The sequence below is a fragment of the Ursus maritimus genome, unplaced genomic scaffold, assembly GCF_017311325.1.
Source record: "Ursus maritimus isolate PB19 unplaced genomic scaffold, ASM1731132v1 scaffold_6, whole genome shotgun sequence".
Classification (NCBI taxonomy): domain Eukaryota; kingdom Metazoa; phylum Chordata; class Mammalia; order Carnivora; family Ursidae; genus Ursus; species Ursus maritimus.
In genome coordinates this window covers 23,590,415-23,613,779 of record NW_024426774.1, presented here as the reverse complement: position 1 = coordinate 23,613,779, position 23,365 = coordinate 23,590,415, and the positions used below count along the sequence as shown (strand labels likewise).

Below are 23,365 nucleotides of genomic sequence, written 5' to 3'. Positions count from 1 at the left end.
CCGTGCCGGCCACATCTCAGCCACCGAACGAGTGCTCGGTCTTGCAGGTCTAAGGCCAGGAAAGAACGCTGACCCGAATCCAGCCAGAAACAGCAACTTCCCATCCAATTCCCATTGTTTTACACCTTTGTTCGTGTTTGGGTAGTTGTTACAAGCCGCACCGAACACCCCCGTGACTTCGGGGGAAACAGGTGGGAGGGACTGTGTGAGGGCAGCAGAGGCGGGCATCACAGGGATAGCAGTCTGCACCGGGGTAGCCATCTGACAGTCAGAAAGGAGGGGTGAACTGGAGAGGGGGATCTGCAGGGGGCTGCTGCTGCGAGGGCCCAAGCGGCAGGCAGCACTCAGAGGAGCAGGTGATGGCGGGAGGTGGAGGCCGTGCGGAGATGCAGCCTTCCGAACTCAGTACTTGTTTGGACGTGGGAGCAGAAGAGAAAGGGAACTGGAGAAGCCTTGGGTTTCTTGGGGTTTTTTTAAGATTTCATTTATTTATTTGACAGAGACAGACAGCCAGTGAGAGAGGGAACACAAGCAGGGGGAGTGGGAGAGGAAGAAGCAGGCTCCCAGCATAGGAGCCTGATGTGGGGCTTGATCCCAGAACGCCGGGATCACGCCCTGAGCCAAAGGCGGACTCCCAACGACTGCGCCACGCAGGTGCCCCAAGCCTTGGGTTTCTTGAGCCTGAGGTTCTGCAAAACCAGCACCACCTGCTGGAAAAGCAAAGTGCGGAGGGGCTGGTCTGGGGGTGGGGGAAGGGGGTCCTGCCTTTTAGAGGGCAGGGCTCCCACCTGAGGACCACCCCGACTTGTAGCTCTGGCTACACATGCTGTCCTGGCGACCACGCCAGTCGCTTCTTTCGCTTGTGGGTCCATGGCGGCCAAGGCTTCTGTTCTGAAGGTCAGGTGCCTGGCCGTTCTGGGTGCCGTGGGCTCTGGCCGCTGCGCAGAGGCGTTCCTCAGAGCAGATGTGGAAACAGGGTTTGGGACCAGAACCCAGGAAAGGCAGGAGAAGCAGCGGGAGCGGACCCAGAAGGAAGTCTAACGGAGATGCAGGTTCCACAAAGCTCGGCCACTTCTACGGGGAGCTGTGGAGCAATTGTTACCTGTCAGAGTGGCCTCCGTTGGGACGAAATGCCAGGGTCTGCTTTCCCCTGCTCTGCTCAGCCCGCAGCGTGGGCCGTCCTGGAGGAAGGACAAGGTCTTGGGAGAGGTGGCTCTCTTAGGCTGGTACCAACCTTGAAGGAGCAGACAGCTGGGGGCCATCTGCTGACCCCACTACCACGGCCGGGCAGTGGGTCCTCCTCTGACAGGGCATCCGGGTCGCGCATTTCTCTCTCTGCCCCAGACCCCAAAGCTTGCAGCTCTGCTTCAGGGCCTCCCTTCACTTTGTCACACTGCAGAGGGCTGCGGCTCGGAGAATCCTCAGGGAGGGGACAGACAGAATGCCAGCCCATGTCCTCCATTTTCCAGGCAACAGGACTAAGGCCCCGAGAGAGGAGTTGCCTTTCCTCAGCTCCGACAGTCAGTGAGTGGTGAACTCAGGACCAGCCCTTGGTCTGGTCCTCTGGCTCCTTGGCCTGTGCTTGTCCCAAGAAAGTGCCCAACAGTGCATGGCAGGAAGACCACGGCTCCCAGCCTGTGGTTGGGCTACATGTTGTGACCCCCAACTAGCCCATCAATGTCTGCAGGTTTGCGGGGAGATTGAGGGGCTCGCTCCCCAAAGCACTGAGTGAAGATGACACCAGGCCTGGGGAAAAGACTGAGTTCAGATCTCCAGAGAGGCGGGCACCAGAGGGCCTTAGAAGTCGCCCTACATTTTCCCAAGGCAGGGCCCATAGAATGTGTTGGGGACGAGCTTCCTGACTTTCCACCCCTTCCAGGAACGGAATGGCTGCGCTTCCCTGAGGCTGCCGCTTCTTGGCTGTACGTCGTGGGTCCAGTGAGTGCTGGGTGCGTCTAGGTTAGGGAATCAGAGCTTGATTTGAAGATCTTAGCCCAAGCATACAGGGCCTGATGGTATATGAGGAGGTGTTACCCCCATTAGGCTCCATCCCCTTTTCCCTTTATTTTCCTTTCCCTCATATTCTCTCCTATTTTTTAACTTCGCTCTATTTTATGTGGTGTCTGTTAAACTCCCTCAAATGCTCCCTAGAATGGTGTTATGTGTAAGCGACAATATTAATTATGACTTCTTTGGAGGCCTCCACTGTATCTTGGGACTTGCTGCGGACTGTTTTCTTCTGTGTCAGAACTTCGCAGGGTGGAGCTGGGATGGCTCTGCAGGGAGGCCTGACCCTGGCCTTCGCCACCCTGCGGTGCAAATCACGGTGTCCTGGCGGAGCCTGGCTTGGTGAGGGGCCACCCAAAATCCGGGCTTCCACGGGGCTGCAGGGGCGTGATGCGAGTTCACAGCTGCGGGCGGTCTGGGTTTTGCAAGAGCACATCGCAGTTCTTCGAAGTATTTAAATATCTCCAGGTCAGTCAGTCCGGTTATAATTGCCTTCACTTTGGTGTTTCCACAAGCTGGGGCATTTTTTTCTTCTGAATGGCCCCAAGAGAGGCATTCTTTCCAAGCTGACGCATCAAAGCGTCTACTCCAGGTATGAAGAGTCTCCAACAGCACATCCTGTGGGCGAACACATCAGCGCCAGAGGGATCGAAAACGAGGCTCGTCCACCTCTCTGCAGAGCTGCCGCTATCGTGTCCAGGAATTACTGGGCCCAATATTGCTTCTAGGGTTCCTGAATTCCTGTGCTTGGCCCTGATGATTCTGTACAAAAGGAATTACTCATTCTCGGGTAGCAAGAGGACGAATCACCACAAGCAGAGGGTGTTTATTACTCTTTGTGGGTTATTTCAGATCACTGGGCAGGAGAGGGAAGGTAGTCATGAAATCTCTTGGAAATGACCTGTACATTGCATGAACTCACCTCTCTTAGCCTCTCTGTCCTTGCCCGTCCAGGAGGGGGCAGGAATAGTAACCTCCACCTTGCAGAGCCGGGGTAGAGAGTGGGAGCGGGATGACAGAAAACACCTGTATAGTACCTGTCACGGAGTCAAGACCGAGCTCCTTAAATGGTTACTACCGTGACTGTGAAAAAGGCACACAGTCATCTGCACATGGAGACTTTGTTAAGTCAGCGTGGTCGGCGGGCCAGCACCAACCGGCGGGCCAGCACCAACCGCAGGCCCCCGCAGCAGCTCGCAGCTCGCTAGAAATGCTATTTCTCTGCCCGGCTCCAACCTGCTGATCTCCAACCTGCTGATCGGAAGCTGCTGCGTTTTAAGGAGATCCCCAGGTGACTTATGCGCATGACAGGGCGAGAATCGTCCAATTAAGGGACATCAATTCTACCTTTGAATCTGGTGGATTTGATGGCATTTCTCTTGGCAACCGACGGAGTCAGTAATGAGTCTGTCGATCAAATCGAGGCATTATTTACCTACCACGGTCTGCAACCACCCCCCACCCCCCGCCCCGGGCCAGTCTGGCTCTGCGGTGGCTCTGGCCAGCCTGCTGCTGGCCCCGCTCAACTGCCCCCTGCAGTCACCTGTGCGCTGGCCCAGGCTCCGGGGAGATGAGGGCTCCTTGTTTACTGGGCAAGCACAGATAAGGTTTCTCACAGCCCCACCTGAGCCCGGGTGCCAAGGTAAACTTGCTGTCCAGAATTGCTCCCTGACTGGAAAATGTGTCAGTCTATTTACTTCTCACTCCCACTGGAAAAAAGCCTGGGGGGGGGCAGGGAGTGGTTGGCCATGATATCATTCTTTCCACGGAACTTCTCAAAGGCATTGCATTTCACGGTGACTTCCAGGCACCGCTTGCGTTTCGCTGCGCCGCACGGAACAGAACTGGCCAGGAGCACGAGTTTCTCTTCCTTCTCCACAGCACTCTGCCCCCTCCCCCCACCTCTCTCTGGGGTTTTTACTCCCTGCGGGTTTTGCAGGCAGCCCTGGAAAGGAAACTGGAAGCCAAGAGGTGGGTGAGAGAGTTTTCCTAGCATTTCTGGCAGAGGTGACCTGCCTCTGGGGACAGGGTTGGTGGCTGGTGGGGATGGAAGGCAGGTAGGTGCTGGCTCCAAGGGGCAGGAAAGGGACTCTCCCTGGGAAGCGGGGGAAGGCTGCTGCTTTCAGACACATCAGAGAACTGGAAAGCAAACCGGTTTTCTAAAAGCCCTACAAAGGGTCAGCAACAGTTGCGGGGTGCATTCCTCAAAATCTTGTTTACACTTCTCTGGAGAAGAGCTCAGACTTTCTAGTTGGGCTTCTGGTGCGCACAAGCCACTGAGAGATGCCACAGGCTTGCATACAGCATGGAGGGAGGCTGGACTCAGGCTGGGGGGCGAGCCCATCACTCACTCCCCTCAGCAAGATCTCCTGCAGAGCCAGCTCGCTTCCATCTCAGGTCTGAGGTGCTTATTAAGAAAATAAGAATAAAAGAAGAGCAGGGCCTTGCACAGACCAGTAAAAATAATGTGCTATGGACTGAGAAATAGGATCAATCCGGTCCAACTTAAGAACTTTAAAAATGTTATTTGTAATTTTTCAATATGTAGAAAAAATCAGAGACTAATAATACAGGGAGGCCCTGTGGACCAACTTCCCAGCTATATCCGTCAGGAAAGACTTGGTTGTGCTGTCCTAACAAACATCCCCAAATCTCAATGGCTGAGAGCAACAAAGGCTCATTTCTTACCCACCCACCTGTCCTCCACGGGCCGTCTGGAGACATCGCGGGCCGTCTGGAGACATCGCGTCTGCTCGGGGACTGGGGAAGAGAGAAGCTTTGACTCTGCACGGCCACGTTGGCCAAAACTTTTGTGCACGGGTTCATGAGGACAGAAACAGAAGTCACTTCCACTCCAGTTCGCCGGCCAAAGGAAGTCTCTAGGCCACCCGTAACTTCAGAGCGGATGGGCAATGCAATCCGACCATGGGCCTGGAAGGCAGAGAACCAGATATATTCGGTGGGCAGCGCTAATGATGGCCACATCGTCTTTAGCAAATATTAGCATATTGCCTTATTTGCTTCAGGTGTTTTTACTTCAAAGGAAGTAAATATTAGAGATACAACGGAGTTCCCCTCTGTACTCCTCTCCAGCCCATCTCCTCCCTCACTTCCCAGAGCTAAGCACTGTTTTGAATTCAGCATTAGTCATCCTCATGCATGTTTTTATATTTTTTACTATTTCTATTGCATTTTTTATGTATCCATAAATGTTACAAAATATTACTTATTACGCCCTGCCAGCTTTTAAGCTGCATACGTGAATATATACAATATCAGAATCTTCTGCAGTGTTCATTTCTCCCTTAGCGTTACAATTGTGAGATCTTTACCTATGTCGACACAGGCTGTACTGTGCTCCACTGTATAACTATAATACGATTTAGTTATCCTATTTTCTCGTTGATGGACATTTAGGTGTTTGCGAAGCTAGAGCAAACATCTTAATACGTGTCTCCTTGTATCCACATACAGACTAGATGCCCGGGAGTAGAACTTCTGGACATGACCACCTACGACTTTACTAGTTCTTGCCAAATTGGTCTCCAAAGTACTTGTACCAACTTACAATCCCACTAGGAGGGAGTGAGTTTCCGTGACTTCACAGTTCTGCCAACACTTGGCATTGGCTGACATACATTTTTGCTGATCTGGTAGGTGTGAATGATGTTTTATTGTTGTTTTGATTTGTATTTCTTTGCTTAATAGCGGAAGCAAGCACCCTTTTGTATTTCTACTGACCTTCTGGGGTTCCTCTTCTACAAACTGATGGCTTATATTCTTTGCCCATTTCTTCCCAAGTGCTGTTTATCTTTTTCTAATTTATTTGATAGATTTCTTTACATGTTACACTCATTGCAAGTGCTTTCTCTCAGGCTGTGGCTTGTTTTTCACTTTGTTATAATGGCCTTTTGTAATAAAGAAGTTAATTTTTACGAAGTCAAAATTATCGATTTTTTATGTTCTCTTTTATGATTGTTTGCTTTCTTAAAGAGAAGTTGTTCTTTATCTTAAGGTCATGAAGAATTTTTCTGTATTTTCACTCTGTGCTTTAAAGTTTTGCTTTTTGTTTTTAGTTCTTTAATCCACAGAGGGTTGATCTAAGGGAGAAATCTAATTTTGCATTTTCCATATGGATAAAAGTCGTTCCTAGGACTCATTTATTAAATAGACCACCCTCTCCCCATGCATTTGTAATATTGTCTCTGCTTGGTACTGTTTCCAAAAATGGGTGGGCCCGTGGCTAGGCTTTCTGTTGTGTTCCAACGTTTATCCTTTTGCCCAAACTCTGTTGTCTTCATTACGAAATATTTTGATAATAAATCCTGATATCTGGTAGGGCAAGTTCTTCCACGTTCTACTTTTTCAAAATTGCTTCTCAGTTATTCTTGGCCCTTTGCTCTTCCAAATCCATTTTGAGAAATCAATTTCTTCCAAATCAGATTGTCTAGTTCCAAACAAAACAAAACAAAACACCCTGTTAGGCTTCAAATAAAATGCTATCGATGAATTTGACAACTTCATGATTTTGAGTGTTCCGATTCATATTCTTTTGTATGCATGTGCTTATGATTTCGCAGCCCTTGTTAGACCCTCATTTCCTCCTCCACTCACCTCTCCAACCCTTCTGACCTTGACTCGAACACTGCTTACTTCCTGTTTCTTACTGTAGCTTCGTATCTTTACTTCCAGTACTCACCTCTTTCAAAGGTCTCCTAATTCTTCTTTTCAGTGTGCAAAAGGTAAAAGCCAGAGACACATTATCACGTAAGGCGGTGGAGGAGGGGCTCTCATAGTCTCCTGGGAGGAGATGTGCCGGCATAATTACATATGAAAGGGGGCACAGTAATCCTGTCTGAGCTTCCGGAGGTAGCATGGGTAGTAGTTAAGAGGCCAGACTGCTAAGTTTGAATCCTAGCTCTGTCACTTACTGACTCTGATCTTGGGCAAATTACTTAGGATCTCTGTGCCTCAGTTTGCCCTTCTATAATGTAGGGGTAAAAATATTATCTCGTAATATTATTATGAGAAATAAATAAGTTAATGTACTTAAAGTACTTGGGACGGTGCCTGGTATACTGTGTGTTATCTATTATTGTCATTACTAAGATGGGATTTCCAAAGCACATTGGAAATACAGCTAGTTTGAATGTTCAAACTAGACAATGTCAAAGTAACTCATTAATCCTAACACGGAACAAAGACGTTGCTGGTTAGCATTGCATCTTCTCAGTAAGGAGAAGGGCACTATCTGCGTAATTGAAGGTTTAATCATTAGTGACCCTCAGGGGTGCTAGTTTAGTGTTAACTGTGTCATAAATTTCACAGAATCAATGAGTTTAGGGTTGGATGGTGCCCAAGATAATCCAATCCAATTTCCCACCTCATACTTGAAGCCTCTTCAAATAAAGCTATACAAAAGGAAGACTTTTATGGAAGATCAGAAAGGCAGGAATACTGAAAGGACATCAAACCTACTTAAAAAATAAAAAAGAGGAGATGGTAGAAAACTCACATGAATCGGTAAAGGCTCAAAGGTTGCTCAGAGTGGACATTAAGAGAAGCCAAAGTGAAAGGGTGTTTTCTAAGAGCTGATAGCCTAGGTACAGGAGAGAGTCTGATCCAGAAAAATGTCTGTGCCTTGGGAACCAAGGGAGTATTTGTCAAGACTCTACATCACTGCCTGTGTGGGCTATCTGAGGGGTTTGGAAGATGTCCTTCCCCCTCCCTGCCCCCAGGCTGCCAGGGGACCTGACATTTCCCACCACTGGTACCCCCTTTGGGTTAAGACTTTGGGAGCCCTACTGAAAGTATATTCTCCATATAATTTCTTCTATATATATAGAGAGAGAGCTCATGAGGAATAAACCCGTATCAGCTAGGAGACCCTTAGACTGAATTCCTCAGCATAGGCCTAGCTGAGAACAGGGTCATAAGGTACAAATACAGTGAAGGAAGTTCTGCTGGGCAGAGGGGAAGGAAAATGCTCACAGAGTGTGGGGCCCTCTTACAAGCAGGGGAGACCAGAATGGGAACTCAATGAAACCAAAGGGGGGGGACGGAGTGGGGAAATACAGTACAAAGTTGTGGTTGAGCACGTGGGAGGGGAGAGCGAAGAGTGGGGCAAATCACCAGCCTAGAGTTGCTGCTCCATCTGGATGGGAGCTGGCTCTGGCTCCTAGAAGTTTCTTCCCAAGGATCTGGAGAGCCACAGACCTTCAGGGAGTCTTGGCCCCCTCCAAAGAAGAGGGATTTAAATCAAGGACTCCATGGGGGAATCTCCCTTCAGAACTCAGACCCAACGGCTAGAGGCTCTTAGGTGCATGCACTGTGATGTGTCCCTGATGATAGTGGCCCCTTGTTATGGGGCAGCTGTTCACACTTCAACATCTCTTTTGCTGCTCTTTACACCCTTACAAGCTAGACAAGGCAATGTCATTAACTCCAAGTTATAGAAGAGAAAACTGAGGGTCAAAGAGCAGGACAACTTGCCATAAGTCCCATAGTTGGACAGGAAAAAGTCAAGCCAGCTTCACTTCAGGATCCCCACCACTGTCAGAAGAGAGCTTGAGGCCAGAACTGGTTGAGGATATGGCAGTCATTATCTCAGAGCATGGCTGCCCCAGGTGCTTACTCCTCAGGGACCGCTTTGCCAAAGGGGCTGCCCCCGATAGAGGTCATGCATCTGGGTGTGGGCACATGGTATTGTCATGAATCCTGGTTGCTGACCTGGCCCCATTGCATCTCATGCTCTGGCTCTCTGGCCTGTCCCACTCCTCCATTCTCTTATCTTAGTTCATTCATTCATTTGTTCGTTCATTAAGTGGGCACTGATGCACTAGGAATACAGACAGAAAATTGGACCCTGTCACTGCCTTTCACAGTGTGGTGGAGGGGGGCATTACCTAAACTGACAAGGGCAACAAAATGTTGACTCTTCCCAGAGAGGGAGGGAGGATGGTGTCGTGATTAGGATCACAAACTTTGGAACCAGAATGGGAAAACAAATTATGGAAAGAGGATATATTTGAAGGTATAATGACTGAGACTTTCTTAGAAATAAAGAAAATATAAAACTTCACATTGAAATGACATAGTGTTAAACAAGATAAATAAAAGAGGAACTCACACCTAGATATATTGTCAGGGAATTTAAGAACATTAAGGACAGAGAGAAAATTCTCAAAACATCTATAAAGAAAAAGTAGGTCAGCTAAAAAGGAAAAGGAATTGAGGTGCCTGGGTGGTTCAGTTGGTTAAGCATCTGACTCTTGGTTTCGGCTCAGGTTGTGATCTCGGGGTGGTGGGATTGTGCCCCAAGTCAGGCTCTGTGCTTGGTGAGGAGTCTGCTTGGGACTCTCTCTTCCTCTCCCTCTGCTCCTCCCCCCCCCCACACCAAAGTAGATAAATAAATCTATAAAAAATAAATAAAATAAATAAAAAGGAAAAAGAATCAGAATGACATGAAACCCCAATAACAGAACTGGACACAAGACAATGAAGTCATATTTTAAAGTTTTGATGGAAGAAGAATTCAAATCTAGAGTTTTATATCCAGCTAAAATACCATTTAAATGTAAGTAAAATCAAAATGGTATCAAGTATATAATGCATCAGATACCTTATCCCAAAACCCCTTTTTGAAACATTCTTGGAGCTAATTTTTTAGTGCAGGAAGGAAGCTAGAAAAAAGCTGCAGAATAAACCTGAAGAAGAAGGAGAAGGAGAGAAGTGGAGGAGGAGAGGAAGAAGAACAAGAAAAAGAAGAAGAGGGGGGAGGAGAAGGAGGAGAAGGAAGGAAGGAAGGAAGGAAGGAAGGAAGGAAAGAAGGAAGGAAAGAAGGAAGGAAAGAAGGAAGGAAAGAAGGGAGAAAGAAAGGAGGGAAGAAAACATATAGGTAAGGTCAAAAATCAGACTGTGGCAACAAGACATTAAACTAGCTGGTGTTTTGAAAAGATTATAAAATATACAAATACGTGACAAAATTCATGGGGGAAAGAAAGAGAAGATATAAACACGGAATAAACACTGAAAGAAACCACAAACAACAGGCAGTTTTAGTGTAATAATATTATGAAGAATTGTAATTAGGAGACAATAAAATTGATGTAATTTTGGCAAAATGTAAATTTCCAAAATTAGAATAAGAATAAACAGCACAAGGAGTTGCAAGTACTCAGTTAAGAATTACAACACAATCAAAGACCTCCCTCTTCCTGAAAAGCCCTAGGCTCACAGGGTTTTACAGAAAAGTTCCACCCACTTCTAAAGAGGAGATAATCACATGAGATATATAAATTGTTCTAGAAACTAGAAATCGGTTTCTCCTTTGTTATAAGACTGGTGTAACCTTTATTACAAAGTCAGATAAGGATTGTAAAAACAAACCAAAAAAACCTACCAGGCTATTTCATATTTGACTCTAGATATGAAAATTATAAACAAAATATTAGTTAACTGTATCCCACAATGTATTTCAAGAGTTATGACCAATTAAGGTTTATTCTAGAATACGGGGAAACTTTAACATGAGGGGAAAAAAACTATTAAGGCGATCTTTACCGTTAATGAACTGAAGAAGAAAAATTTCATGCATTTCATGCATTTAAAGCATTTGATGAACATCTTTGAATTAAAAAAAAATACCTCACAGAGCTGGAGTAAATGTGTATTTTCTCAACTTGATGAAGGCTATTTATTGAGTATCTACAGCAAATACAGTATATGGAGAAAGTTTAGACACATCCCTGCCAGCCCAGATGCCCGCTCAGTATTGGAGGCTTAGCCACAGCAGTATCATCAGAACAAAGAAGAACTAGAGGAAGGAAAGAGAACTACGACGGACCACACTGAAAACAGAACATAAGCAACAAATTATTAGTACCAATACGAAAGCTCAGCCAGTTTGCTGAATAAAGAGAATATTATAAAGATTAATATTTTCTCTTCATCAACAATGAAAAGTATGTTAAAATAGAAAATATTTTAAAAGTGTACAATTTGGGGGCACCTGGATAAAGAAGATGTGATATGAACACATGTATACGTGCGTGTGCACCCACACACACACACACACACACACACACCACGGAATATTATTCAGCCATGAGAAAGAAAGACATCCTGCCATTTGTGACAACACGGATGGAACCTGAGCACATTATGCTAAGTGAAACAAGTCAGAGAGAGAAAGCCAAACACCGGCGATACCACTTATATGTGAAATCTACTAAAGCGAACTCATGGAAATAGACTAATGGTGTTTACCAGGGGCTGGAGGGTGGGGGAAATGGGGAAATGTTGGTCAAAGAGTATAAGCTTCCAGTCACAAGATGAGTGGGGGAATCTGAAGCACGGTGGTTATAGTTAATAATACTGGGTTATATACCTGGAAGTTGCTGAGAGAGTAAGATTTAAATGTTTTCCCCGCAAAAAAAAAAAAAAAAAAAAAAAAGAGATAGTAATTATGCGATATGAGGGAGCTATTAGCTAACACTATGGTGGTAATCATTTTGCAATACATATGGGTATCAAATCAATACTCCCGTACACCTTAAACTGACACAATGTTGTTCTGGCAATTATATCTCAATAAATCTGGTGGGGGGAGCCTTGACTGTGCATAGAAATCTCCTGGAGATCCTGACATGCGGATCTAATTCAGTAGAACTAGATGTGCCTGATACTCTGCACATGCTTCTAACATGCTCCCGAGCGACGGCAATGCTGCTGGTCTGGGGACCACGTTGTGGGTAGAAAGAAAGTAGATCTGCACCATCCTATGGGCAACCACTAGCCACATGAGGGTATTTCAATTTTATTTTAAATTAATTAAACCTAACATTTAGCTCCTCTGTCACACAAGCCACATTGCAGCTGCTCAACAGCCACATGTCGCTAGTGGCTACCATATTGACCAGCACAAAAATACAGAACGTTTCCATTATTATGGAATGTTCCATTGGACACCACTGGTCTACCATTCAACTATTAGATTATGTAAAACCTGTACAGAGGATCAAAGCAAGAGTGTCAATGATTTACTGTCAGCCTTATAAGGAGTTAACTTGGACTTGCAGGTGATGGTTGAGGACTGACCTTAAGTGACGGATTCTGAACACTGCTGTCACTGCATTGCATGCAGGAGTCAAAAGCATGTGAAGTAAATACTAAGCCAATCATACAAACTGAGCCAGGAAACACCTCCAAAGTGAGAATTAGAGTCCCGAGTAATACAAAACAAATCAGAAGCCAATAAGAATAAAGCAAATAAAATAGGTACAAGTAGCAAGTTATATATTTCAGGATGGCAGGAGTGGGGCATGAGGAAAGCTTATAAATCACAGGAATATAGAAGAAGAAGGACCAGAAGTTAGGGTTCATGAGTTGGACACAACAATGCCAAAAAAGAAACACTTGTTGAAAGCATCACAAACACAGTAGTGGTCAGAAATGTATCTGGCTCTAGCTTCCAAATGAATGAATGAATGAATGAATGATCGAACAAACGAACTAATCATCCAACCAACCAAATTGGAGGGAGTGGTAATTCGGGGGCTGGAGGAGTGGGAATACAAATTGGGGATAACGGGAAGACGAGATGGAAGAAATTAAACCACCAGAGAGGGTCTTCGCACAGCTTGATAATGGTGATGCATCCTAAGCTGAGAATGATGACCTGACATTTCTATACCAGAAATGTAACGAGAAAGATCAGCTGTAGAGGGATGGGAAATCCCTGTTGGTGGAAACACTAGGGCAGGGTGGTGTCTTGAGGGCCCTGAGACCAGATTCCAAGTTTGTGTTGTAACCACTGTATGACTTTGGACAAATCAGTGAAGCTAGCGACATTTTATCATCTTAAAAAATGGGGTTAAAGGCAATCTGTCCTACCTGGCTCTCAGGATTGTTAGCCTGGTAAATAAAATCACGAATGTGACCTGCAGTTGCGCCCCTGGGCGGAAGTGATGACTGCCGGTCGGTGAGCAGCCAGAGAGCTGTGGGCTCAGCCTTTCAGTTCTGAGCTCTGTGGCCTGGAGGGGACTCTGCCCACGGTCCCTGGGGCAGAGGGAACTGGGTCACATCGCTGACCCTCATGCTTCTCAGCCGCTGCTCAGGGAGGTTCAGGGCTTTCCTCCGAGGACACAGGACCCCAGGGGACAGAGAGCCCACCGGAAGCGCACCACACCGGGATGGAGTGCCCTAAGCTCAGGGTGACCCCTACCAGAGCCTGGGGGCAGTGGCATCCCCTTCTCCCGCTGCATATCCCCTCAGGGCCAGCCGGCACCCCCTCCCCCCAGCTCCCCAGCACCGGTGTCCACAGGGCCACCTTGTCACCTGCTCACATGCTAGTGAGAACGTTAGGGGAGCAGCCCGTGAAGCCACCTCAACTAACCTGTGTGCCACTTGCCCGTACACGTGGTAGTTTGCGAAGCGCTCTAACCCGATCATTCCAGTATCCGCTGAGGAGTTGTTCGGATCTTCTTTCCCTCGCTGTGCAAGCAGGCAGAGAAAGGAGAGATGACACAGGAAAGATGACATGGCAGACAGATGACCCAAGTTTTAGATGGTTTGTACTCAAATCCTGTGCTACTATAGGCCTTCTGGGCGAGGCCACCAAGGGGGCGGCTTTTCTTTCCAGGCCCCTGGCTCTCAGATGCACCTGCCTGCAACCGGCCTTCCCAGCAGTCCACACGAGCGTTCCTGCTTTTTCTCTGGGCTCTCTCTCTGTGAAAAGCTCTTACTGTACTCACTCCCAGGGCCTACCTGGGTTTTAAAGGAGGGAAGCATCGAGAATGGCAGGCTTCTGCCGCCTCCTGGTGACTGTGACCATTGCCCTGGCAGCCAACCCATTGCCGAATTGCACCAAATCCACTTCTGTGAGATCATTTTCTTTCTTGAAGATACATACTCTGGGGATTTTTTCAGTTTTTACTGTGTCTGGACAGATTATAAATCATGAGATCACACCGTGAGCCTCAGATGGAAAGTCAGGAAACCTGGACTCAAACCCCTTGTGTTTCGTGGGATACTGGGCAAATCTTTCAGCCTCAGTCTCCTTGTTTGTAGAGTGGGAAGGCTGTGTATAAGCTGGAGGGACTGTGACGATTGAGCAGTGCAGCGTATCTGAGGGTCCTGGAGCGGAGCTCGAGGAAAGTCCCAGGTTCCAATGGGTCACCCTCGTGGCTCTGCAGGACTGTCGTCACCCCTGCACTTGCACTGAACTCAATTCAAGTATTTCGGAGAACTGTAGCATTGGAAGGCAGTGAAAGGCAGGCCACAAAGTGGTTGTCAGAGGTTCCCTGTAAGGCTGGTTGAAAGTAGCCAGCAGCCCAAGCGTTGCTCAAATACTCCTGTTCCCAAACCTCACCTCATATCCACTGGGAAAAGGTTTCCAGAGCAAACTCCCCTCTCAAGAAGCAGTCCATTTCCTCTTTGAGCAGCTCTGCCTGGGAGCAGGTCCTCTCTCCCTGGTGGGTGAGGACCCCACTTGACTACACTTGCTGAGGCCCAGAAGTGAGGTCAAAGGGCAGGCTTGGGGCCTATGCTATATTCTGCCAAAAATCCATTTGCTTTATTCTTTGGTGGCTTAAATTGGGGGGGGGGCTACCTGGTTTTGCCTTTATTAAAACACCTCATTCACGGATTTCCCTGCTATGGAGTGGCTTTGGAGTAACAGATTCTTGCCTTACAAAGCAGGCGTTCTTGAGTGGGTCTCTTGGCCATTCATAGCTCCGTGTGGAATCCGTACCTTGGCGCCCACAGCACGGGAATCAGGGCTGCCATTGCTGAGAGGTCATCTGGGAACAACAAGCCTGGATGCGAGGGATGGAGAACATTGAGGGGACCAGTCGAGGCCATCTGGGAAGAAGAGCACCCAAAGCCAGAGGTTGGGGAAGCGTCCAGGAAAGGAGTAAGAGGACAATGGAGAAGGCGGTGGCAGTCATTTGACAGTTTGGCAGAGAAGATGCTGGAAATCATCTCATACTCAGCTTTGGCCACCTGTGGGAACCATAAGAAGTCACGCAGTCTGGAAGGCTACACAGTTCCTTACACTCTTATTGAACCGGAGTTCGTGCCTTCTGGGAGGAAGGGGGAGGGAAGGGAATGGCCATGGAGGACCAGGTCCCCATTCCTGCCTCTCCTTTTCTTGGTGCATCACACCAACATTTCCCTATTTCTCTACTTGTGGGGCCTCTAGATAAAATTAAGTCTGCATGTTTTATCTCCCCTGCTAGATAGTGGGTGCCTTCAGGGTAGGACCTGGGGCTGATTTACTCATGTCTCTGGAGCCTCACAGAGTGTCTGGCATACAGCAGGTGCACAAAAATGCCCGTTGCATTTAAATGGCCAGCGAGTCATCTGAGTCATTTAAAGTTGGAAACCTGACATCATTCAGGCTAGTAGTCCTCAAACCTCGGTGTGCATTAGAATTATCTTGGGAGCTTTAAAAAATATATCAGTGTCCTACTCCCTACTCGGACCAATTAAATCAGAATCTTGGTAGCAAGATTTTCATAGTTTAAATGCCCAGAAAGAGCTCATTACCTGAAGGCAGGATGCAGTGAATCCTTTTATAAAGCTGAGAATCGCTTTCTAATGCATGATAATTATCCACTGTATTATGTTTGAGTTATCTCGTAATGCATTTTCTTAAAGTTGAGCCCGTGTACACAAAATACATAGAAATTGAAATTTTTAAAAAGGAACTAGGAAATATAAAAGGGAAAAAGGTAGTTTGCGCTGGTTATTCAGAGACTTGTCCATTCATGGAATGGCAAAAGATTCAGTGTAATGTAATGCTTGAGCTGAATATTTTTTTTAAAGGGGGGTACAAATAAGGCTGGGGATGGAATGGAGTGAGAGAAGGAAGACCCCCGCCTTTTAGTAAGAGTCATTGTGTGACCTGTTGGGGCAGATCCTGGGAGAACCTTCCTTGGGAGTCTGTGTATATCTGAATGTCCTTATGTTTAAATAGGGTAGTAGCGATATAAACCCAAGCGTGGCTTTTAGTTATCCTGAAGCATCTGCTAAGAGAAGCTTGCGTGGCCAGCGCCTTGCCTGCACGGACCCAGCTGCATGAAGATGGCAGAGAGGAAATGCGGACCACAGCACTTCAAGCCTAGAGCCAGGAGGGACAGGAAGCCCCCCGACACCTGTTTCTCTAAGCATGGTCCTGAACCAGCAGCGTGGACCTCATCTGCTCGTCCCTAGAACTACTGATCTCAATCTGCATCATAACAAGATTCCTGGCTGATGGACAAACACACAGAATGTTTAAGAAACATGGCCTTGGGGCGCCTGGGTGGCTCAGTCCGTTACGCGTCTGCCTTCAGCTCAGGTCATGATCCCAGGGTCCTGGGATCAAGTCCCTGCATCGGGCTTCTTGCTCAGCAGGGATTCTGCTTCTCCCTCTGCCTCCTGCTCCCCCTGCTTGTGCTCTCTCTCTCTGATAAATAAATAAATAAATAAATAAATAAAATCTTTAAAAGAAAGAAAGAAAGAAAGAAAGAAAGAGAGAAAGAAAGAGAGAAAGAAAGAGAAACACTGCCTTGAAGGGTGCCCCACTCCCTGTCTTCTGAAGACCGCCCCTGGCCTTGAGAGGCTTGATCTTTTCTTACTCGCCCCAGTAGCCAGTATGTAAGTCTTCCAATATTTGAACAACCTTTCTGAGCCCTCCTGGTTTTTTCTGTCCATAGGGAAAAGAAAAAAGAAAGGAAATAGCTGTCATCCCTGATCTGAGGCCCAGAGGGAGAGAGGAAGAGATCAAAAGTAAACATCTGTGATTCTGCAAATAGAAAATGAGATGTTTCCCAGGAGGGCTGGGTAGGAGCTCTTGGGTGCGTGGCTGGTCCTCTGTGGTCCCATCTGAGGTGGCTGGGCTCCATCCAGAGCCTTGAAAGGGAACCCCAGGCCTGCCCCTCCTGGGGCAGTGGGAATGCTCAGCCAAGCTCCTGGGAAACTTGAGGCAGACCTGTCAAGGCACAGGCATCAGCAGGGCGGGTCCCCGGCAGCTCCTCCGCTCACTGGAAACCTTCAAGAAGGAGTAGGATGACATAGACCCTGGATATAGGACACTCTGTACAGGTAACAGGGCCAGTTACCGCCTCCTCACCCCCAGCTCTGAGTCAGTGCCTTGTCCTTCCTCTGTCTTCCTCTATCTAGAAAGTGATAGAGTCTCAAGCCCTCTTTCTGCTGTTCTTGTCAAACGGTTTCTCTGCAAGAAAAGCCAGAGCATCACAGAGCAACAGAGCAGCCAGTGCGCTGGGCTGGGGACAAGCATGGGGGTTGGAGGAGTGAGGGGATTAGTGCCAGAGATTTGCTCTCCCAGAAATCCCCGTGATCCATACCTGGACGGGCATCCCCATCAGGGCTCCCCCACACGCTCCCAGTGTGTCCCTTCCTCTTTTAATATTCGACACTCAGGATAACCTGTTCTGTAGAACAAGGTGTCCATGAACCTTTGTTCTCCTTCAGCACCACACTTAGCCCTTCCTTCCCAAAGCCGAAGCCCGGGACCTCCCACCAGACAGGCTCACCTTGGCTCAGATGCAGTTTCCCTTTCCTTGTTCTGGATTCTGGCCAAGAGCGAGCCTCAGATGCACCAGCCTCGGGAGCATGGATTCCCCCTGGAGGGCTCCTAGGGGGAGGGTGCTGGGGAGCCAGGTTTAGACCAGTGGCTGTGCTCTGCCATGAGGGGCCCTCCCCACCCTGCATCTCCTCTCCACGGAGGTAGAGGAGGCTGGGAGCAGTTCGGTCCTGAGAGGCCCTGAGCTGGTGCTCGTCCCTGCCTGGCTTTGCGCCTTCATGAAGACGCGGAGCTGGGTTTTACCAAGCAACTACTCATCTCTGACCCGGTACCAGCCAAACCAGCAGAAGGGGACGCATTCCTGGCTGTAGGTTGAGAGTGGAAAAGAAATACTTCTTTCTCCGGACATTTTTTTCTAGGTGTTCAGGTCACGGTTTGTTTGGGGATAAAACTTTAAATGTTGGTGCTCTTTAACCAGGAATTCCATCCTCCTGAGGACATTTTCAGGGATATGAACACAGAGCCACACAGATGTTCCCGACGTTGCCCCGTAAGACTGCGTAATGCTCAGCAAAGTAGCATAAATGTTCAACAGCAACGATATGGTTAAATAAATTATGATACAGCTTTATGGTGGACAATGATACCCAATAAAAGTAATGCTTTCCAAGAATTTTCAGGACGGAATATACAAGAATCACGTGAATAGAAAAAAGTGGGATTCAGAACTGTACAGAAAATTAGCTACAACTGTGAGCCTATAGATAACGTGGATGCGTATATGTGTGTGTATAATACGTAAGAGAAAAAAGACCAATCCCTAAATATGAATAGCACTTATCTGTGGATTATTTAATTATGGTTTTATTTGTTTACTTGTTTCCTTATGTAATCTTTTCTATATTTTCACGTTTTGTCAGATTTAAAATTGTTTTCTCTGGGAGGGTAATCTGTATAAAGGGCCCTCCTTACTCTCTGTGCAGTCAGTTGGCACCGTGCGGGCTCCCTGGGCGCCTGGCTCCCCTCCTCAGTGAGGGGCACAGCTGAGTCCCCGCCCCCCCTGCTCCTGCCGAGCAAGTCTCCGGCTTCTCCAAATCCCAGCCAGCTGTGTGTGTGGCTCTGCGGGCCACCAACCAATCCTGCATGTCACCTGCGTCACGGAAAGGAAGCAAGCAAACGGCGAGCTCCAGTCTCTCTCCCAGGGTCCCCACCTGTCTTTGTGGGTCCTGGTTTGTCCTTTTCCCTCCACTCCAGGTCTGTCTTCCCTTCCCACCTGCCAGCCCTAGGGACTTCAGGCCCAACACTTGATGCAGGAATAACCACTTTATGTAGACTGCTCAAGAGCGTCCACAATTGCACGAGGTCTAATCACCCCCAATACCTTTATTTTATATCATTCATAGAGGTTCTGCCTCTCTGATCAGACCCCCCGGATACAGTGGGGGGCCCAAAGACACACAGACAAATACCAGGTCCAGGTGTTGATACCTAGACACACTACAAAGGTCAAACTTCCTCTATAATAGCGTGCCCCCTCTCTTTTAATCCTTGACACCTGGGGTAATCTGTTCTATGGGACAGTTGGCCCAATTTCTCCAGCAAGTCAATAGCATAGAGGAAAAACTAGGAGTGAAGAAGAGGGGACAGTGGACTGCTGAGTTATAAGATAATTAAGAGACAGGATACCCAATGCAAGGTTTAGCTACGTCCTGATTAGAATAAGCCATCTTTGAAGAGATAGCTTTTAGATAAACGGGGACATCTGGTCAGACACTAGATACTGGACCATCAGGGAATGACAGCTCATTTTGGTAGGTGTGACAGTGACATTGGAGCTCTGCAGGAAAATCTCATTTTTGAGATATGTTCCAAAATGACACAGTGCTGGGGATTTGTTTTAAAATATTTCGGCAAAGAGAAAAAAAGGAAAAAGGGATAATGAAGCAGGGGTGGGACATTTCTGACGGCTGTTGAATTCGGGTGGTGGACGATGGAGGTTCTTTTTAACTTTCCCTTTATTTTTTGGATATGTTTAAATCAGCCCAGCTGGGCGCCTGAGTGGCTCAGTCAGTTAAGCATCTGCCTTCAGCTCAGGTCATGATCTCAGGGTCCTGGGATCAAGTCCCCGCATGGGCTCCCTGCTCAGCGGGGAGCCAGCTTCTCCTTCTGACCCTCCCCACCTCGGGCTCTCTCTCTCTCAAATAAATAACACAGTTTTCAAAAAATAAATCAGCCCTGTTTCTCTGGCACATGGTGGGGTTTGGGCCTAAGTCTTTATTTATTTTTTTTTTTTAATGATTTTTTATTATATTATGTTAGTCACCATACAGTACATCCCCGGTTTCCGATGTAAGGCTCGATGATTCATTAGTTGTGTATAATTCTTTTTATTTTATACTGATAGCAACTGAATACACGTAATGCGCTTTAAAGGATAATCCGGGGGCGCCTGGGTGGCTCAGTTGATTAAGCTTCTGATTCTTGGTTTTGGCTCAGGTCATGGTCTCAGGGTCATGGAGTGGAGCCCTGCGTCAAGCTCCACGCTCCGCAGGGAGTCTGCTTGAGGCTCTTTCCTCTCCTTCCTCCTCTGTCCCTCCTCCAGCTCACACACACTCTTCCAAATAAATAAATCTTAAAAAAAAAAAAAGTAATCTGATCACCATATACTAATAGTAGCTTTGTAAATGAACTGAAATAAAAATAAAATGGAAATGAAAACACCTAAACCCCGTGTCTCTAAAAATTGGCTCACATATCATGGACATATGTTGACATTATAGAATATGGTATTATAAGGCTATCTTCACTTTGTCTTTCTATAATTCTTTCAGGTGAGAATAATATAATTCTCTCTTCCTTTCTCTCTCTTTCTTTCTTTCTTTCTCTTCCTTCCTTCCTTTTTTTCTTTTCTTTTCTTTAAATTTTAAGGGAACTCTTACTCTTTTACCAGTAAAACTTTCCAGGAAAGTCTATATGGTATTACTGTTACATGAGTGACATTTGCAAATATTGAGCATAATTCAGTTTCCTTTGAAATCGGTCACAGCTTTTCTACAAGAAAATCAGTTGAATGGATAGGTTGTAGGGAATCTGCAGATAAATCAGGTAATTTTGTAGGTACTAAATAAAGTCTTGGATACCAGTCCTTTATCTGTAGTGTCATTTGCAAATATATTCTCCCATTCCGTGGGCTGCCTCTTAGTTTTTCTGACTGTTTCCTTGGATGTGCAGAAACTTTTAATCTTGATGAAGTCCCATAAATTCATTTTATCTTTTGTTTCTCTTGCCTTTGGGGATGTGTCATGAAAAAGGTTGCTTTGGCCGATGTCGTAGAGGTTGTTGCCTATGTTCTCCTCTAGTGGGCCTAAGTCTTTAAATATCTCCAGCTGAATCCCTGCCTGAGAACAGAGCGGGGAACCAAGCTAAACTCTTGATGGGTAGGATGGCGTTCCCCCACATCGCTCCATGTGCCCTTTCCCCAGATGTTTCCCAAAGCTCCCGCTCAGAGGAGTGCAGGCGCGGTGTGTCCCCTGTCCGGCGGCCGCTATGACTGTTCAATATGCTGCTCCTGGCCGAGCTGGAGGGGACTAGCGTCCAGGACTTTCTGTGGTCCCCAGAGAGCTGCAGGCTCCCTTTTCTCCATCCCAGCCTTGACATGCAAATCCAACTTTGCTTGGGTTTACCGGTAAAGACCCAGGCTTGCGCAAACCGAGAGTCTATGAATTCTATGCCTGCTGCGCTTAGGGCCAGGGCAAGGAGGAGGGCGCCCCGCACCAGGACGGGGATGGGCTCTTGTGCAGAATCTCATGGCAATAAAAAAAAGGTTCCATTCCACCCCCAGCCACCCCCTTCACCCTGCCTCACCAATTAACAAATAGTTATTCAGTGCGAGCGCTGGAAGTGAACTTAGAAAATGGTAACTCTCCATCTTAAAGATATAACGCATGAAGGCCCAGAGAAGTGTGCTGAGCCGCCCAAAGCCGCTCTGGCGGGAATTTGTCATTTTGGCCAGCTGCCATCTGAACACTTTCTTTTGAGATCGCTAGGAGGCAGGGCCCCCTGCACCTTGGAGACTGGAGGCTGAGGGAGGTCGGACTCATTGCACTGAGCCCTAGCAGGTGGGGAATGGGCTCCTGAGCCCTGGGAGTCAATGCTGCCGCCCGAATCATAGGGGGTAAGATAAAGGTGTGAACCGAGGTGGGAGGGGGCACGGCAGCAGCACGTGTCCTGGGCAGTGGTGCCCACAGAGCTAGCGGCTAGCAGGGGCGGCGCCCTGAGCAGGCCGGTCCTGGGGCACAGGGCCGCCTGGGCCTGGCCCGTCCTCCCCTTCTCTGAGCAGCCTTCTTCCTTGCTGCGTTGGTTTCCTATCCCTGCTATAGCCAGTTACCACAAACGCCGTGACTTCAAACAACACAAACTGATGATCTTACAAGACTGGAGGTCGGAAGTCTGAAACAAATCTGACGGGGATCAACTCAGGGTGTTGGCCGGACTGGTTCCTTCCAGAGGCTCTGGGGAGAATCCATTTCCTTGTCTTTCCCAGCTTCTAAACGAGGCCTTCTCCTGCATTCCTTGACTCATGGCCCCTTCTTCTGTCTTCAAAAACAGCAGCCAAGCACCTTCAAATCTCTTTCTGACCTCTCCTTCCAACATCACATCTCTTTCTCTGACTCTGACCTGCTTCCCTCCTCGAAAGACCCTTGTGGTTACATCAGGCCCACCCGGATATTCCAGGATAATCTCCCCGTCTCAAGATCCTTAATTTACTCACATCAGCAAAGCCCGTTTCCCCCTGTAAGGTGACATACTCACAGGCTCCAGGAAATAGGACCTGGCCATCTTCGAAGTACCATGATGCGGCCACCACACCCTCCAATAAATTCTCATCCTGTTTCAGAAAACCAAGAACTGTTTCAATTACCGTTGGCCCTGAAACAACTTGGGGTTAGGGCTGCTGACTTCCTGCACAGTTGAAAATGCACAGATAACTTCTGATTCCCTAAAAACTGAATGACTGAGAGCCTACTGTTGACTAGAAGCCTTACCGGTAACAGTCGGGTTACACATGTTCTGTGTATTATATGCTATATTCCTACAGTAAAGGAAGCTAGAGAAAAGAAAATGCTATTACGAAAATCATAAGGAAGAGAAGATACATTTGCGGTACCAAACTGCATTTATCAAAAAAAATCCATGTGCGATCGGACCCGTGCGGTTCGAACCCGTGTTGTTCGTGGGTCAGCTGCTTTCGCAAAGGGAAGCCCTGACTAGTGTCCATACAACACTTGGAATTGTTAGAGCTCCAGCTGGGATCTGCTTTCTTCGAAGAAAACAGAACCTCCAGAGAGTCAGCGGGACCCCGAAGAGAGGCATTGCCAGTATCTTGCACACCTGCTGGACCCCCATCACCGGCAGCCTCTCCAGCTGGGAGGAACCTTCGCCAGCCTGGGGCCTCCCCACAGAGCACGTGCTCCATCGGGGTTTCGGGGTAATAGGTGGGCAACGTGCAAGAAAACCTGAAACAAATCCACACCCCGGATTCAGTAATTCCCTATCCCAATAGCTACCTGAGGACATGCGGTCTAAGGACGCACCGGCTACACCGCCCAGGAAAGCCCCAGGGCCCCAGGCCCCGCAGGCTGGGGAAGGCAGGTGCTCTCCGCCACTCCCAGGGAGGCGGGCCTGCTCCTGCCTGCGGTTGGTCAGCGCTTGCCCTGTGTGCTACAGCCCTCTGGCGGCAAAACCGAGTCACCCCAAGAACAGAGGGCACCAGAAAGCCCTGGAAATGCGGATGAGGCCTCAGGTCTCAGACTGCAGGGGAAGGAAAGA

General features: G+C 47.8%; 2 long non-coding RNA genes across 3 annotated transcripts in view; both read right to left on the bottom strand.

Annotated features, from left to right (window-relative positions):
• Positions 1 to 4,509: 4,509 nt before the first annotated feature.
• Positions 4,510 to 23,365, bottom strand: part of LOC121100981 — a 50,848-nt gene continuing 31,992 nt past the window's right edge. For both annotated transcript variants that reach the window (XR_005832788.1, XR_005832789.1), the window contains 2 exons: positions 22,349 to 22,424; positions 4,510 to 4,938 (listed from right to left, as the gene is read on the bottom strand). This is a non-coding gene — a long non-coding RNA (uncharacterized LOC121100981). The remainder of the gene's footprint in view (positions 4,939 to 22,348; positions 22,425 to 23,365) is intronic.
• On the bottom strand, positions 6,051 to 13,567 carry LOC121100982. Its single transcript, XR_005832790.1, has 2 exons — positions 13,403 to 13,567; positions 6,051 to 6,454 (listed from the first exon to the last, which is right to left on the bottom strand). It is a non-coding gene; the product is annotated as an uncharacterized LOC121100982 (long non-coding RNA).